The sequence below is a fragment of the Phoxinus phoxinus genome, assembly GCF_949152265.1.
Source record: "Phoxinus phoxinus genome assembly, chromosome: 7".
Lineage (NCBI taxonomy): Eukaryota > Metazoa > Chordata > Actinopteri > Cypriniformes > Leuciscidae > Phoxinus > Phoxinus phoxinus.
In genome coordinates this window covers 22,525,411-22,544,648 of record NC_136882.1, presented here as the reverse complement: position 1 = coordinate 22,544,648, position 19,238 = coordinate 22,525,411, and the positions used below count along the sequence as shown (strand labels likewise).

At 37.8% G+C, this 19,238-nt stretch overlaps 1 protein-coding gene across 10 annotated transcripts in view; it reads right to left on the bottom strand.

Moving 5' to 3' along the window:
- The window catches only part of arhgap15 (Rho GTPase activating protein 15), an 84,077-nt gene that overhangs the window by 50,681 nt on the left and 14,158 nt on the right, over positions 1-19,238 (bottom strand). For 4 of the 10 annotated variants that reach the window (XM_079619881.1, XM_079619890.1, XM_079619886.1 and 1 more), the window contains 3 exons: positions 4,969-5,089; positions 2,852-2,972; positions 2,603-2,751 (listed from right to left, as the gene is read on the bottom strand). The exons of 2 other annotated variants lie outside the window; for them this stretch is intronic. The gene's annotated coding sequence lies outside the window, so the exon portion shown is untranslated. The remainder of the gene's footprint in view (positions 1-2,602; positions 2,752-2,851; positions 2,973-4,968; positions 5,090-19,238) is intronic. 4 more of the 10 variants (XM_079619885.1, XM_079619891.1, XM_079619889.1 and 1 more) reach the window with 1 other exon arrangement.

The window sequence follows — 19,238 nt, the reverse complement described above, 5'->3', positions numbered from 1 at the left end:
TCTTTGTAAGGAAAAGGCCTTTGTCCATGTCTTACCCATGCCCACACTGAGCTCACATATGGACATTTATAATGAAAAGGCATTACAGAGATCAATATAGTATGTACAATTCTATATTAGTATTTCATCATATGGGGGTTTCCTCAAATACTTTTGTTAGCATTTGTTTTTAAAATGATTGTGAGTGTGTGTGCGTGTGTCAGGTATTCCCTACATTATGGGGACAAAATATCCTTACAATGATGGTAATACCAAAAACCTTTGTCCTTTTGGGGGACATGTTTGGTCCCCATGAAAAAAAAAACTGCTTAGATAATGCTAATGTTTTTTTTTTGTTTTGTTTTTTTTGAAAATGTAAAAATGCTAAAAGTTTTCTGTGATGGGTAGGTTTAGGGGATAGAATATTACAGTTTGTACAGTATAGAATCATTATGGAAAGTCCCATGGAAACAACTTTTTTTTTGCCATGCTTCAACATTTGCTATTATTTTATATATTTATATACCATGGTCTGGGTGAATACTCGATTCTGATTGGCTGCAGGGTGTCCGTTAAAAAGTGATAGAGGACACCTAAATAAACTGTCAGGCGTAACCAAGGAAACCAAGTTATTGTTTGTAACTTGTAACTTTAGATTTCGATTGTAAAACTAATTAAAATATAAACTAATGTTTTAAAAATGTGTTATTTGGCAAGTGACCATGGTATAAGCGGGTTAATGCCCGACGAGGTTGTCCATTGTCAGGTTTTAATGGACTTCGGCGGAGGTAACCGTCCTCCGGCTGCGCCGTCGGCCGGTTCACACCTCGCCGTCGTCCATAACCTGACAATGGACACCTCGTCGGGCATTAACCCTTACATACACCTTATATTATTTTACCCTTATCCTAAAATATGAAAATCGCATCAAGAAAGTATGAATTACAACCTTTAAATAATCTAAACAAATTTCCATCACAGTCATTTCCATCATATCCAATAATGTTAGTAAACACAATACATCATACTCTTGAGATGACTGTATTTTCAACTTTGTACACTGTAAATAGTGATAGTGTGAAAAGTGTGTTAAGAGAGTCTATTTCCTAAAAGTCCAAGGGACAATAGACGAAACACCCATAAGAAAATCAGATTTGAGAACAGTAAGATGTCTCAGACACACATGGCTAATTTACTTTGAACTAGGGTAAGCCTGGGAAAGTGTGTGTGTGTGTGTGTTGGCTCTTTGTGTTTTCGTCCCAGGCTGTAGAAAGCTACAGAGGCAGATCTCCACTGATAACAGGAGCCAGCACAGGAAACAACACAATAGCAGGAGACTGACCCTGTAAGCAAAGAACCTTAAGAGAAGGACACTATTTCGTAAAAAAAAAAAAAAGGGGGGGGGGGGGGGGGGGGGGGGGGGGGTTGGGCGTGAATATCAACTGGCTAAAAATAATAAACACTTCATGGATGTAATATTTGTCTCCATTTCAAATTTACGTGAAGTAAATATACTTTTTTTATTAAACAAATATCCACTAATTTTTTAATCTCCAAATTATTGGGCACTTGCAGTTTAGAGAATGCTGTTCTGTGTTTGGTGAGTAAAATAATTGACATGCATATATAATTATATATAGCACCACATTTTTGTACTGTGTTTATAAGCTGGACATGAAATAAATATTTAAAACGACCCTCCATTCCTTTCGTCTCTCGTGAGAGTCAAACACATCAATTTGCACTCAAAAAAGCACAAACAGAGGACTGAAGTGAGTAGAGAGAGAGAAAACGGCTCCTTTATTTTAACTTCTAAGCGGTTTCACCGCAAATCGAAGCGTGAAGACGACAGCACAATTAGCGGGCGCAGAAGGAGGGATGGGAATGAGCTTGTGAAAAGCCGAGCGAAAGAAAGGCAAAAGGATACAACTTATTTGGTGCACTCTTAGCCTCTCGAATCCCACCACCAAACCCTACGTGAACGCGGACCTCGCGAAACATTTCAATCCAATAAAAACTAATGAGACGGCATTTGAATCCCAAAGGCAGAGCGGAGGAGGACAGGGGGGAAAAGAGATGACAGAAAGAGAGGAAGGTCCTGGAGTGAGGGTCTGCCCCCTGCAGATCATGCCATTCTACCTCTCGCCCCTTTTTTCTCACCACCGGCTTCCTTTCTCTCCCATTGAGCTCGGCGGACCTCGCCGTCTCTCAATTGGATCTTTTCTTTACTTCACTCTTTCTTTTGCGTGCCTAATCCGCAGAGGAGCTGAGAAATACAACTCATTAGCGAGGGGGAGAGAAAGAGAGAGGAGAACATATGGCTTTGACTTGCGATCACACTAAAAATCCCTTGTCTTTCGCCGGTTAAATAGTTTGTCTGTTTATCGGCCTTCTCAGAGAGAGGAGCATATCGGAGAGCATCACAGAGAGGAAACTGTTTAAAATGAAACACGCTTGAAGGAGAGCCACAACAATGATCCCAGAGCACTTCAGAACAAAGTCTTCCCGAGGAAAGAAAAGGTGTTTGAGATTTTCTGTCTCGGAGAAGGAGAAAGGGCGGGGGGGAGACAAGCAACAGAGAGTAATGTGTATGCCACCTGTAAATGTTTCTCTGACCACTAACATTATCAGGTTTCACTTGAAGTCTCCGGCTGATCGGCGGCTCCTTTGAACGGAGGGAAAAAAAGCGTCTGCCCAAGGGTCTGTCCCCTTGATTTCCTCTGTTTTTTTTCCTCTTTCTTCCTTTCTTTCCTTTCTTCTCCTTCGCTTTAACTATTTTCAAACACAGTGAGAGAGTCAGTGTTAACACATCTGAACCCCAGTGCTGTCAAAGGTTACACACACACACACACACACACACACACACACACACCTGAAGGAAAAGCTTTTAGCACAGGTATAGGGAAGGCATTCCCATGAGGCCTGTCTGCAGCAGCTTGCTGGTTAAACAGTGTTGTGACATGTGAGGACAAAAGAGGCATCTCAACTTTAACCTGAAAACAACAAAAACCAGAGGGATGGATTACAGACAAGACTAAGATAAATATTTTCACTTCTGAAAGAGCTTCAATACTAATGCTGTGTTTTGTCAATCAAGAGAAAATCTGGAGCAGCGAAAGAGCCATTAATAAGGCAACAACTTTACATTTTGTAATGTTGCCGTACCAGTCAAAAAATGTGTATGTTGCTCATGATCTTTTTTATTTTATTTTAATATAATTTTAGCAAATATATTTAAAATTAAGGATGAGTCTGTTCTGTGGAAAGCAGGTTTGCCAGGACTGCATAACAAAACCAACCCAATTGCTAATCAAAACCAACCCAATTGCTAATCAAAACCAACCCAATTGAGGCCAAAATTAACCCAATCTCGTACCGGGGGGCGAGTCGTTTCAACTCGCAGACTTAGGCGCCGTTTACACGTACATGGTTATTTTGTAAAACGGAGACATTTCTCTTCGTTTGTGCCCTTCGTTTACACACAAACGGAGAATTCGCCTCTGAAAACGATTCTTTCTGAAAACTTTCTGAAAACTTTGTTTGCACGTAAACTGAGAAAAACAGAGTTTTAGACAGACGACGTCACAGTATGTGACTATTTTAGGGATTCTGATTGGCTTACGTGGGCTTGAGCTTCTCGTTACACTGCCACCTACAGGATTGCATGCTCTTGACAGCATATACACGGGTTTGTGTTCTGTAAACGAACACTTTTCTGAAAACTGACAGGTGTGCACGATGTTATTTTTGAAAACAGAGAGGGGTGAAATGTCCGTTTATGAAAATAGCCGTCCACGTGTAAATGTAGCCTTAAACAACAACCCGCTGCAACAGTGTCTAAGTAGCCCAATTGCAACACTGTGGAACGTTTACAGACTTGTGAGGAAAAAAAGTGTAAATCCCGACCTTTCCCATCTTTCTTTATACCTTAATTTTCTGCCTCCACGTGTCCTATATAAGATTTTAAAAAGCCAATAATAATAATTAATTTTAATAGTAATTTATTAGATTATATTATTTATAATTATTTGTTATTATTATTACTATTAAGAAAGAAAGAAAGAAAGAAAGAAAGAAGAAAGAAAGAAAGAAAGAAAAGAAAAGAAAGAAAGAAGAAAGAAAAGAAAGAAAGAAAGAAGAAAGAAAGAAGAAAGAAAGAAAGAAAGAAAGAAAGAAAGAAGAAGAAAGAAAGAAAGAAAGAAAGAAAGAAAGAAAGAAAGAAAGAAAAGAAAGAAAGAAAGAAAGAAAAAAGAAAGAAAGAAAGAATAAGAAAGAAAGAAAGAGAAGAAAGAAAGAAAGAAAGAAAGAAAGAAGACTTAACTGGTAATATATACAAATTTTAAACAGCTTTTTCCAATCCAGCACAAAAATATATATCGGTATCTATTTTTGTTCAAAAATTTGACTCAGCTTCATTCATCATTGTTGTGGATTTAGAATCCCATGATCCTCTTTGGTGGGTGTGTCTCAAGAGCAGCGTTCCACACCGGTGGACGTTCACTCTACCACGCAGGGGCTGATGGGTAAGTGACTTCCTCTACTAATCCCTTTAGAGACAAACAACTATAATTTTACCTTTATTCTGCCTTCTCTTTTTTCTTTCTGACTATTTCTACTTGTAATTCTAGCCTAAGCCTGATTCTAATTCCAGTTCATTTTCTTTCCTCCACATGCAAACTTTAGATGAATTTAATTTTGTAGATGTGTACAGGATTCCGCAATGAAACCAGCAATATTTAGTTACAAATGAGACACTACACACACATTAGTCTCAGAGAGACTGAACCCTTTAGGACATCTACTGTGATTAAACCTCAAAAACTCATCTCATGCAGTTCCGAGCTCATTTTATTGCACTTATCCATCTCTCCAAGCACCTTCCTTTCCACTCCCTGCTGCCCCGCTGTCTGGAAGAGTGCTAACTGAGTGTTAAAATATTAACAGACTGTGGCTCATTAAAATGCTGTTGTGTGTTTCACTCATAGAGACCTTTTGTTCAGCAGGACACCAGCAACACCACCAGACCTCCAAGCCCACTGCTGCTGCATCCTCTGCCCAGCGAGGGGCCTTCACCTCAGGCACGGACAGCAGCGTACATCCCCCCTGAAGCCTGGACAGAGAAAAGGAGGGAATAAAGATGGATGGATGAGTCTACGCCTGTGTATGTGTCCATAATGTATTCTGATACCTTCCCCCATCTTCTCTCTTTTCCTTCCCTCATTTCACTCTCTCTCTTTCCCGTCGGTGATCCCCTGTGCTCTAAGTGTATCCCATCTCTCCAGGAGTCGTTGATATGGGGATTAACTCTAAAGTGTCAATCAATTCTGTTTTTCTACCTCTCGTTCTTTCAGCGCACAAGTATTTAATTGACACAGAGAGCCAGTCAGTGTTTTGAGTCTGTTTCATCCCTGCGCTCTGCTCCAGGTCATGGGATTTAGAGATGGAGAGGGTGAAGAAAGAATGAAAAGTGAACTGAGGGGAGAGGATTTTAAAGTGCAATTTTCTTGTGCACTGTAATGTAAGAAATGCATGTGGGAACTCCATTTTGCTTGGCCAACTCTTCTAAAAAACCTGTTTGTGATGACTGACTGAAGATTTAAAGCTGAAGTGAGCACGTTTTTGGATGTTAAAAGACTTTCTCCTATCCCGGCTTAATGTGTAGAGAGATAACTGTAAGAAGGCAACTTGTAGGCTGATTTCCCAAGAGAGTGTAAATAGAGTCTGGTGATGCTAGTGGCGCAGAAATAACACACTTCCTCTTTAAGAATATTTTCAGTGGTAAAGAATGGTTCAATATTAGTGATATTAAACAAAGAAGACCAGATGGGGGCAATAGTAAAACACTAATTGTTCCAATTGTTAATACAGTGATATTGGCAAGGCAAGGCAAGTTTATTTATATAGCACATTTCATACACAATGGTAATTCAAAGTGCTTTACATAGAAGAAATTAAAATAATCAAAAGAAATAAGAATAATTAAAACAGTTTAGAATAAAAAGTAAAATAAAATACAGTGCAAACAGTCGGACGAACAGTGGCACAGTGCTCATTCAGTAAATGCAAAGCTAAACAGATGTGTTTTGAGTCTGGATTTGAATGTGGCTACTGTAGGAGCACACCTGATCTCTTCTGGAAGCTGGTTCCAGCTGCGGCTGGCATAATAGCTAAAAGCGGACTCTCCTTGCTTTGAGTGAACCCTTGGTATTTCTAGTTGATGTGATCCTAATGATCTGAGTGATCTGTTGGGTTTATATTCAGTGAGCATATCTGCAATGTATTGAGGACCTAGGCCATTAAATTATTTATATACCAGTAATAATACTTTAAAATCAATCCTAAATGTGACTGGGAGCCAGTGTAAAGACCTGAGGACTGGTGTGATATGTTCATATTTTCTGGTTCTGCTCAGGATCCTGGCGGCAGCGTTCTGTACGAGCTGCAACTGTCTTATGGTCTTTTTGGGAAGGCCAGTGAGGAGTCCATTACAATAATCCACCCTGCTGGTGATGAAAGCATGCACAAGTTTTTCTAAGTCCTGACTGGAAACAAAGCATCTAATTCTTGCAATATTTTTCAGATGATAGTATGCTGATTTAGTTATTGATTTGACATGACTACTGAAGCTAAGGTCTGACTCTAGAGACACACCAAGATTCCTGACTTGATTTTTAGTCGTTTGACCTCTAGAGTGAAGGTATGCATTCACCTTGAGGACTTCATCTTTGTTTCCAAACGCAATGACTTCAGTTTTGTCTTTGTTTAACTGAAGAAAGTTTTGGCACATCCAACTGTTTACTTCATCAATGCATTGGAACAGGGAGTCAATGGGGCTGTAATCGTTTGGCGATAGGGCTAAGTAGATCTGTGTGTCGTCTGCATAGCTGTGGTAAGCAATTTGGTTATTTCTCATTATTTGGCTCATTGGGAGCATGTACAGGTTGAATAGAAGTGGCGCAAGAATTGAGCCTTGAGGGACTCCGCATGTCATGGATGTCCACTCAGACTTATGGTCTCCTATACTCACATAATAACCTCTCGCTTCTAAGTATGACCTGAGCCATTTTAGTACTATCCCAGAAAGACCCACCCAGTTTTCCAGTCTGTCAAGAAGTATGTTGTGATCAACAGTGTCAAATGCAGCACTGAGGTCGAGTAGTACCAACACTGATAATTTGCCTGTATCAGTATTTAAGCGAATATCGTTAATTATCTTTATGAGCGCTGTCTCTGTGCTGTGATGTGATCGGAAACCAGATTGAAAATTGTCAAAGTATCCGTTTGAGCTTAAGAATGTGTTCAGCTGATTGAAAACAACTTTTTCAATGATCTTGCCAATGAAAGGTAGATTTGAGATTGGTCTATAATTGCTTAATATAGTCTTATCCAGATTGCTCTTTTTCAGGAGGGGTTTGACAACTGCAGTTTTCAAGGGGTTTGGAAAACTCCCAGAGAGAAGTGAGGCATTTACCACTTCTAGGAGATCTGCTTCTAAGCTGTTTAACACACTTTTGAAGAAAGATGTGGGAAGAGCGTCAAGGGCGCAGGTTGATGTTTTAAGGTGCTGTACGGTTTCTTCCAAAATTTTGCCATCAATTTCTTTGAAATCAGACATAGTAACTACTTTCTCAGGTTGTGGTCTGATCTGTCTGACCCCAGTGCAACTCAGGGATGTGCTGATCACCTTTCTGATATTATTGATTTTCTCAGAGAAGAAAGAAGCAAACTCACTGCACTTGCTGTCTGAGAGCATTTCACTGGGAATCTGGCTCGGGGGGTTTGTCAGTCTCTCTACAGTAGCAAAAAGAGTGCGTGTGTTGTTTAAGTTGCTGTTAATAATATTTGAGAAGAAAGTCTGTCTAGCTTTGCCTAATTCCATATTGAAAGCATGGATGGTGTCTTTGTAGATGTTATAATGGACTACAAGTTTTGTCTTCCGCCACATGCGCTCTGCTTTTCTGCATTGTCTTTTCATATTTTGCACTGCTGTTGAGTTTCTCCAAGGTGCTTTTTGTCTACCACTCTTCCTGACCTTCACAGGAGCAATATCATCAATTACACTTTTGACTTTTGAGTTAAAAGAATCAAGGAGAAAATCAACAGAGTCAGCAGAAATGCTTGGTGTTGAAGATATAGCCTTCATAAATAGTACACTAGTGTTCTCATTTAAGCATCTCTTCTTAACAGACACAGATCTAGCTTCAATGGCAGGAGAGATCAATATATCAAAGAAAATACAGAAATGATCAGACAGTGCTACATCCTTAATAACAATCGATGAAATGTTTAGACCCTTACTGATAAGTAAATCTAGAGTGTGTCCACGATTGTGTGTCGGTCCATGTACATGCTGAGTCAGATCAAAAGTTTTTAAAACCATTTTGATTTCTTTTGCCATATTGTTTTCTGCATTATCTATGTGAATGTTGAAATCTCTAAATAAATAAAGTAATAAAATATTATTACTTTACAACTACCATGTTTACAAATTCACAACATTCCACAAAAATATTTAGCACAAATGTTTTCAATATTGATGATAAATATTTATTGAGCACCAAATCAACATATTAGAATGATTTCTGAAGGATCATGTGACACTGAAGACTGGAGTAATGATGCTGAAAATTCAGCTTTTCCATCACAGGAATAAATTGTATTTTAAAATAGAAAATTTTAACTTTTCTTTTAAGTTGTAATGAATGATATTTCACAGTGTAACTGTTTTAATGTATTTTTGATAAAATATAATTCAGCTTAAGTGAGCACTCAATTTCTTTTATTAAAAAAAAAGAAAATCTTAACAACCCCAAACTATTAAACAGTAGTGTATATTGTGACCACAAAACCAGTCACATGGGTCCATTTTCTGAAATTGAGATGTATAGATCTTCTGAAAGCTGAATAAATATGTTTCCATTGATGTATGTTTTGTTAGGATAGGACAATATTTGGTTGAGGTACAACTATTTGAAAATCTGTAATCTGAGGAAATCAATCGAAATATTGAGAAAATCGCCTTTAAAGTTGTCCATTTATGTTCGCGATTGTGCTGCATTCACTCACAAAAATAAATGTTTTATATATTTAAGGTAGGAAATTTACAAAATATCTTCATGTATCATGATCTTTATCCTAATGATTTTTGGCATAAAAGAAAAATCGATAATTTTGACCCATACAATGTATTGTTGGCTATTGCCACAAATATACCCGTGCGACTTGTGACTGGTTTTGTGATCCAGGGTCACATAAATTCACTGAAATGTAATTTAAAATTATGTTTTTGTCATACTTAGCTAACTTCTTAGGAGAGAAGTTAAACTCCCACAAACAGCATATAACAGGGAGTGGAGTGTAAGCTCAGTCAGCTCTATAGTCTATACTAATTCATTTAACCAATGACAAGCGCTCTCCTCTATCTCGCCGTCTGTCCTTCTATTCTTTTCCACCTCCATTTCACACCTGGAAACCCTTTCCCTCTCTCACCTGCTAACAGGAGTTATTTCAGGTTCATTAATCTCTGTGACCTCCTGAGGAGATGTCGTAAACACACAGATGTGTGTCACCTGGCAGCAATGCGTGAGTTGGCTTTTCTGTGTCCACACACGCGCACGCGCACACGCACGCACACCACACACACACACACACACACACACACACACACTTCTTTGTGGGGACTCACTCTATACAGTACAAGTAATGGTTTTTATATTGTACAAACTAAGGAAACAAATAAAGGAAAACATATCTTTTCCTCATGGGGACCAAAATTTCCCCACAAGGATTTCAGATTTTGCCATCTTTGTGGGGACATTTTGTCCCCATAACATAGGGGTTTACCAGGGCCACACATTAGAACAAACCTCTAAGACAAAGGATCTTCCGAGCAAGACTCTAAAGTCCTGTTTACACCACTGATTCAGGCAATCCATTCAAAAAGAGACAACACTAAATGCAGATATAAACAAGGAAGGTCCAATATACTGTGATTCCTCCAGATCTGGAGGCAGTCAGAAGCATTTTTGAACATACAGAGCTTGCAGTTTGATGAGGACTGGTTATTCTTCTGTCTATCAAAAAATAAACTATAACAAAACATTCAGGCGTTCATTCAGCTTAAAAAACAACAACAACAGCTGATTCTTTTGTGGTTAAGGCAATTCCAGAATGCACCAATATAAATTATATAAATTTATATAAATTCAATAAACTAAGACACATATTTATTCTAAAATTTAAACAACTTATGTGAACGTAAAGGGAACATTCCATTTTATAATTTTGCAAACAATACTTTTGAATGCTCTCTAACTGTTCTGAAACAAGTAGGTTATAACTTCATGAAAGGTATAACGCTGCCGATATAGGCAGCAAACAGAAAGGAAGCTAGGATTTGGAGCACATGCAGATAATGTCTTCCAGGATTCCCTTATGGCTAAATCTGTTGTTGTTTAGATGCATTAATGTCTTATCGGCTTAGTGTTAAACATCCACGTACAACGGTTAACACAACAAGCTTTAATAGAAGGCAATCTCCCTACACACACTACAAGACATTGTTAACACCTCAAGGCTGAGGATGTCTATCGATATAAAGTAAAACATCCAGACAGTCTTTTAACATGTTTTATAGCTGGGCCAAAGAAAACATTTACCCAACAAATACCTCCAAACCTTAAACTGTGAGCACCAAAACAGCAGCCGGTTCTCATGTAACCCGTTTCAGAGTGGATGATTCCGGTAGATTATGAAATCTGTGAACTTTTTCCCACTAGAACAATAGTGAGCGCGCGGCATGGCGGAGTGGACATCAGCTCAAGCTCTCAGCAGCAAAATGTGGCTGACCTGAAGAAAGCACAACAGCACAGTGAGAACCAGACATGCTTTCACCTCACAGCCCGGCAAATAAACATGATCTGGCAAGAAAAACAAGAAAGACAAAGCACAGAACGAGTGAATGCCGTGAATATAAAGCGCTTGTTTGTGCCTATCAAACATTGTGTGTTTGTCTGAGGGTAATCTGGACACCATGTGTATTTTTGTGAGTGTGTGTAGCGCGGTAGACAGCAGGACCGGACGTTTGCATAGCGATCTTCATGAACGTTACTTCAGGTCACTGGGTAAGATTAATGTCACGTCAACATCACCGCATTGGCATTCATTTGCAAGACCCTGGTAGTTTTGCAAACTGAGAAGCCCTTTGGGGTCGTTCATGTTATCCACACAGTCCATTAACTATGACCTGTTATACCATATTACACATCCGATTTTTCTAAACCGAAGATTAGAGGATAAACTGAACCCATAGGGAACTGTATGTCAGAAAAGGTCAGTGAGCTCAGCGTGTGTGTTTGTGCTTGTTTGTGAGAAAGGAAGAGACTGAGACAGAAAGAGTGTGATCAGGCATGAGAGAGTATGCCAAGTGTCACAATTAGAGGATCAAACTGAACTCTATCAGATGACCTCAGAGGTCAAAGGCTAACGTGGATGTTCAGTAGTGTGTGCGTGTGTTTGAACAGGCACAAAGAGAGAGAAGAGGAGGAAGACGTAACTTTGGTTCTAAAATTTAGCGAGCTGCCTACAAGATATAAAACAAGATAATAAAGTTCTCCCAACACAAAAGCTGTTAAAAAAGGTTGCCAATATAACATTAACCTGTATTTTAAGATAACTTTGACCAAGGCCGCATCACATCCTTCCTTCAAGGAAAAGGTAATCCCACTGCAACAAGTTAAGTAAAATAATTGATTGCATAGTTGGGGGGAAAAAAGTGTTGAATACAAATACAAATATAAATTTCTGAGGGGTGCAGATAATCCATAAACTCCACACACACACACAAATGTACCTCAAAAACGGTACATAATCTTGTATTAATATAGGCCTGTTTTAGAAGTTCTATTTCAGTTAGGATGCTTAGAACCTTAGATGGTAGTTAGTAAATAGAAGACAGCGAGGCAGTTCAGTTCAGAGTTAGAGTTAGAGTTAGAGTTAGAGTTAGAGTTAGAGTTAGAGTTAGAGTTAGAGTTAGAGTTAGAGTTAGAGTTAGAGTTAGAGTTAGAGAGAGAGAGAGAGAGAGAGAGAGAGAGAGAGAGAGAGAGAGAGAGAGAGAGAGAGAGAGATGGAAGTGGTGATACAACTTTTAGAACTGCTCTCCAAATTAGTATGAAACAGGATTTTCTGCTGAGAATCTCATTTAAACAGAACGACTCCAAACCCTCATATTTCCTCAATCTGTTGAATCAGTCTTAATCAAAAAGGCTGTTTTGTGTTGCTGGTGTCCCCAAGTGCTGATTGAAATCTGTAACGGTGCTGTTGTGCTTTGAAAAACAGACGATCTCGCCATGATTAGGTTTGGTCTGTTATGTTAGAGGCCAGAGCTTAACCTGTGGATGTTACCACTCAGCAATCAAACCTTGATCTCGCTTTCTCTCTGTCTTTTTCACTTTTTCTCCCAGGCCAATGTCTGAACAGAATGAAACCACAGTTCTGAATTTCAGATCTGTTTAGGATAGCCACTGGCAGTCGGCACACCAATGGAGAGCTCTGTTCTTCCTGTGCTCTCTGTGAATAATCATAACCATCCATCTCACTTATAGGGTCAACGTGACTGGAGGAGAAACGAAGGAGAGGAACAGAAATACACATTTGTGAGAGTGTAGATCTCAACTTTCAATTCTCTGGAGTTATGCTGCAACAAACTGACAAATAAGCCACTTAACATTTGTGCCACTTTTGTGCATATAGTATTTCAGTGTTCCTATCACTAAACAACACCTTTGCACCAAAACAGATTTTGTGAGCGTGTTAGCATTACCTAATGTGCATAATCCAGTTAGTGAAGCAGACGCTAAAACAATGCACACAGTGCATGCAATTAAATGCAAATCAAGCTAAGTGAACTTCCCCTGATGCATCAGATTAAAAAAACAACAACAAAAAAACACTAATTACTGTCATGATAAATCCAAAATGCACAGCTGTAACCTTTGGTGAGAAACCTTACATCTTAAATGTATGCCAAATAAATGCCAAAACTGGAAATTAACAAAGTTTCAGGATATTGACCACATGAAAACATTGTATGAAAGTAGAATCACAATTCTCTATGTCTGTAGAAAAATTAAAATCATATAACTTTGAATCTCTGCATGGTGTCTTGAGCTGGACAGGATATGCTGGTTCCATTTTGATGATGTTATAAATTGTGACATCCACAATTGGCCCATTAAAAAGAACTGACAACAGCACTGGCAGTGTCACTCACTGTAATTAGTGCGTGTGTGTTTGTGGATTAAGGATTTGGTGGAGTTTGTGGAGGCTATTGTAACCTCCAGATGTTTCCCAACCCAACCAGAGAAAGAGAAATAAGGAGAGGGCAATAAATCTCTGCAGTAAAATTGTGAGTGTCCATTTGCACTTGGGGACTGTGTGTGGGTAGTGAGGTGAACACACACACACAAACACATTTTACGTTCCTGTTAAAGCTATTTGCAGTGCTGTGTTACAGCAATTTTGTGACTTTTAGATGGTAATAAAATGTTTTTCACTGTTCAGCCAAAAATGAATGACAGAGTTATACAGAACGGGGGGAATATTGGTTCTTATCAACCTTTCTTAAGTTCTCAGTTTGTTAGTCTAATAGTCTCAGTTATTTAACAAATTGCATTGTATTTTAATTTAACATTACTAGCTACTACTCTTCATCTGTTTATATGGTGAGTTTAACTATGGTCTTCAGTAGATACTGCTATGCATAATTTAGGTTTAATCAACTGTCTTATTTGTATGAAAACTCAATCCAGCTGATAAGTACTATTTATGTTCAAATATAAGCTATATAAGCTGCTTGTGCGTTTTCTGGCAGCGCCCATACATATGCTATTGTCTTTCTAATGCCATCTGATGATGCATATTTCACCTCTTCTGTTTAGATTCCTGGATGTAATGGTGCGGCGAGAGATAATTAGGTACGTACGTGGTTCTGCTCGGCTGAGTTGGTTTGTCCAAAACACATCCTTTATCATGTTAGTGAGAGCGCTCTTCCGTTGAGTAGCTGGACATTCCACTCTAATGAAATACTCTGCGCCCTTTAAGAAGATATTAAAGTTTATGGTCATAATAATCCGTGAGAAAGCAGGAGGGCAAAATTCGTTTTGGTAGCACTTTTTAAGTCCGTATGTATACTACATTAAAAAGCTATACAAGTAGGGATAGTTCACTCAAAAGTAAAAAATGCTCTAATTTATTCACCCCCACGTCTTTCCAAATTTGTATGACTTTCTTCTGTGGAACACACAAAAAACAAAGATATTTTGGTGCATATTTCAACTTTTTTGTCTATACAATAAAAGTCTCTATAGGGCTTAATTGTGTTTTTAATTAAATTAAAATTATTATTTTATTTTCATTTTTACATTTTATTTTATTTAAATTTTATTTAATTTTAAATGAAATTGTATTCATTTCATTTTTATTTTTTTTATTTTTTTTATTATCCCTTTAAAGCATTGGCAAACATTCATAATGCCATTTAATACACCTCATAATCAGTTGCATGCTCTCATATAATTTTTAATCATGGTCATAGTTATCTATGCATATTTACAATTTTTAAAAGAATGTTAAAAGCATTGAAACGGCCGATCAACAACAGTGATATCATGCGTTTACAGGTTTTATAAGTTCAAAAAGTGTAGTGTTTGTCTCCGCATGCAAGGTTTCTATAGTGTAACAGGACCCGAGACTTTGTCTAATCCGTCATTACCCCTAAATCCCAAAACAGGCTGGCCCATCGGAGGCCTCGCAGAAGTGATTTGTAGCAATATTATTTCAAACATAAATCATTTGTGGCGAGAGGCGAGCTGAAGACAAGGGTTTATAATTTGTAACGTTCAGCATTTTTCCCGTGGTTTTTAAAAGCATTGGGCTTCCACTTGTATATCTTTGCCTGGCCAGCAATATCCCCTACGTAATTTAAAAACAACAGCGTCTGAGAGCCGCCGGGCAGACAGGATCAGCAAGTCAAACAAAGCCTTGAGCCCCCAGTGCCCCCTCGAACCTGCTCTTATTCAAACAGCCATTAGCATTTCCGCAGTGGTAATGATTGGAGCTGAGAAAACACCACGGAAAAACTCACGGCTTACTTCCCACACAGTCACACACACGCTTACTTAACTCTCTATATAGGGACATAACAGTGACTTCTATAGATTTTTTTGTGGGCATATTTAGAGAATACTAAATAAAAGACATTATTTAGTATACCATTTTAAATAAAGATGTTCCCAAAATTATTCCTTCAGATATAGCTGACATTTTTTTAGCAAATGGTTCCTCAAAGTACGCCATTAAAAAAATTCTTAATAAAGCATCTGCTAAATGAATAAACGTAAAAGGCAAAGTTAAAAACGCACCCACACTAATATACATCCTCTCTTGTGGCGTTCTCAAGGGTAATGCTTTCTGTTCACTGACAGTGTTCTTAGAGTTCATTAAGCTTTTGGAAAAGGAACGGGATATTACCATTTGATTTAGAAACGGACATGGAAAATCCACTCAATAGAAACTCTGATGACTAAAGCGTGACCACCCCAATAATCCTCTGAAATGAACTTTTATATTTGAGATTTGCTATGGCACAGCTCCAGCGTACAATATAAAAATAAAAATTAAAGTTGTAAAATAAAACAGATTATTGGTGTATGTTTTACAAGACAATAACATTCTTTCTACTTCAAAATGTCATGTTTATACTTCAATATTTCAATGTACTTGCTGTCTCTTTTGTAATTGATTGTAGAATTTACTAGCGATTTCCAGGTGAAAATGGTTTCTGTACCATTTTTTCCTCTCCAGTGTATCTCCCAAGACCAGTTTAGACCTGCTGCAGTTTATAAAACCGACAACAGGTGTCACTGCTAATTTAGGTCCCAAAAGCAGGGCTGACACTTAAGTTCACAGGACACACATTTTAACATGTTATACTTATTGCCAAGATTGCCTGCTGTGGGAGTATTGATGTTTGATGTGGCATCCTCAGACACACTGTTAAGGGTTATTATCGTATTATACAGGAGATTAACTTTAACGCATGCAGAAACAGAGTCGGGCAACCTGTTAGACGCAAATACACATTTCTTGATCAACCATCAACAGGCAGCTCCTTGATCAGCCATTTGTTGTTGAGCTGTCTGAGGATGTCACTTTTCAATTATTACAGTGTCCGTTTTCACACTTAAGGTTTGCAGAGGTGATTGATGTACAGTAGAGTGTGGAAAACTAATCAAAAGTTCACAGCGTGTGTTTCTGTGTTGTGAACTTTTTCCTACCTTTATGAAAACATTTGATTTAAACTAGAAAAGGAGAGATCTGTTCAAAACCCCAGTGTGAGAGGCCTCTTTGTCTATTGTCTATTCATAGACAACTGGCTTCTAAAGCAGCATAATGGAAACGAAACCTCAAAAAAAAAAAATGATTCACAGTAGGTTCCAATGATTTAGCATGTTGCTAAACTAATGACATGATAAAAAAATACATAGTACTAATAAAAACAATCAATCAAATTAGGGATGCATGAGATCAGCATCATCTCGGCTATCGGTAAATATTATAGCTTTTTAATTTATTTATTTATTGGGTCAGTCGATACATGGATATTTAATTGTGCATGCTTATTTCTATTACTTTTCTACTTAGATTATGTTTCTCATCATCTAACACTGACTTAAAGTTAATCTTTAAAAACACTAATAATTTAATAACACTGTAAAATGCTGATATTTAGCTAATCTCAAAATGAATAGACCTATCCATTTTCATACTGTACATTATAATTCTAAAATGCCTAAATACCCTGAAATATTTATTAATGTTAAATAATTTCACTCATGTTCAAGTTGGTCACATGAATTTGTGCACTGACCAACAGAAAGATGCTTGTTTTGAAAGTGGCTTTTAATGTAGCAAGACGCACATAAATCATGGTTATACACACTGTGAACTCAAACTGACACTTTGTAAAGACGGAATGAAACGTTGCATGGACATATGCTCAAAGGAATCAATAGGAACATGAGCGCTCGACTAATGGCTCATATGTACATGATTAGAGAAATGTAATACTGCCTCAAGGGTTTCATGCCTTGAGTACATGAATGAAATGGAGAGTGTTAATGGTGTGAGATGCATGTGTGTGAGATGTGCTAGTGATATACTCACAAGCAGCATATATAACAGCGTAAAGGGGAAGACTGTAGAGGACAGATGGTGCATTCACTCACACACACACACTGGTGGCAGACAGGTCTAGGGCTACAGATGGTGACATCACAGTGGGGGTGTGAATGACAGAAGCCTTGCAATGAAGGAAAGTGAAAGAGGGCAGCGTTTTGAGAACCATGTTCATATTTGAATCTGTTACTATATTTGTGTGCTGACTAAAACTGGTTAATAAAACTACCGTAATTCAACATGGAGATGTCAAGCCAGGCTGGATGTTATTTTGAAAATCGGCAATTAATTAATAAAAACTTTCTCTTAATGGACGGATTTTGCTAGTCAAGCTTCAATTGAAAAACAATTTCACCGTATAATGCATGTAAATGGCTTTACTTTTGTTAAACGTCTAATATTGAATTGTAAATTTTTACCCAAGGATCTTTCTCCATCATATATTGATAAATGTGTGTTCTCAGTGACTTTTGTGTGTGACACTTGTGCTGCAGCGGTTGCACAAAAATCCAGCTTTGCCATTACATGAACAAAGTACTTTTTTTTTTTGTAATTTCACAATGTTACTGTTTTACTGTATTTTAGATCAAATAAATGCAGCCTTGGTTAAAAAAAATCTTACCGACTCAATACAGACACTTACAATTTTACAGACACTTTTCTTTCCATATTTTACATTTAATTTAATCGCTACTTAATTCAACTGAAATCATATTATGCATTAAATTACACATTATATATACTTCACACAGATGAAGATTGTAGCTCTACACAAAAAGTACAAGTGTTGTCATGTCATGCATTTCCATGCAGATTTGCAGGTTTTGTTCAATATTACGTGTGTGTCATTGTCTGTTCTGACTTCACTGTCAGTTCTCAGGTCCCTCCTTTTGTATAACTTCCTTTAAACCACAAAGGCCGGGCTATTTTAGCACACACCGACCTTCCTGAATCACATATAACACTGCTTGACCCTCCCAACACAGGCTGACAAAAACACATTTGGGGATTCTGTCCAGTTTTCACTATCATAACACTTTCAAAACACAATGCACAGAGCATACACACATTAGACCAACTCCTAATATCATAATTCAGAAATACACAAATTTGCATAAATGAACTGATGTGAGACCTAGGCCACGCAGCAAACAAATGCTGCTATAAAACATATGCAAAATGTAAACTTTTGTTAGAGCTGACTGTGATGCCCATCGGCTGTGTCTTTGTGATCAGAAAAGGTTTTGGAGACTGCATTTGCAGCCCATAGCTTTGGCATAAACTGTCTTTTGAAGACAGGACAGTGACTCTGGAGTGATGGTTGGTGTTGTAATGGGTGGGGAGGATATACCGTGTGTGTGCTGGTTGGACAGTACGTTTGTAATCTTTTTCCCACAGTATTCTAAATCTGTGACTATTGTTCTGCGTGTGTCTGTGTGTGAGAGAGAGTGTTGCTGTCTCAGGTGATGTAATTGTGTGTTCGCTTGTTTCTGACGCTTGTTTCTTGTGCATGCTGTTATCATCACATCACATCACACCTAAATCTTTCTGGCTTGCGTCCAGTAATTAAATAAGCACATGGACCATATGATGGTCACACAAAATGACAGAAGTCTCTTTCCTTTCCTGTCATTTTCCCCAACTCTCTATTCTATGTACAAGAGATTCCCACCGTGAGACACAAAGCAGTTGTAAACAATAGCAAAAAGAAAACAATAGATGAGAGCGTGTGTGTGTGTGTGTGTGTGTAGCAGTCATAAAAGGTATAAAACCTTTCTGCAAAAAATAAACATAAGTGTTATGCAATTGTGTCTCAGTATTTAAAAATGTTTAATGAAAATAAAAATTCTATTGAAATAAAAGAAACATTTTAATTGCATTACAATATTTTTGTAATCTAATATAATATAATTGAGAAATCTCGGAGGAAAACTACTGATCTTCTATTATGTCATACACTATAGGCTAAATTAAACACATGTGAATATACACATGGTCATTACGTGTGTATATTTCACAAATGT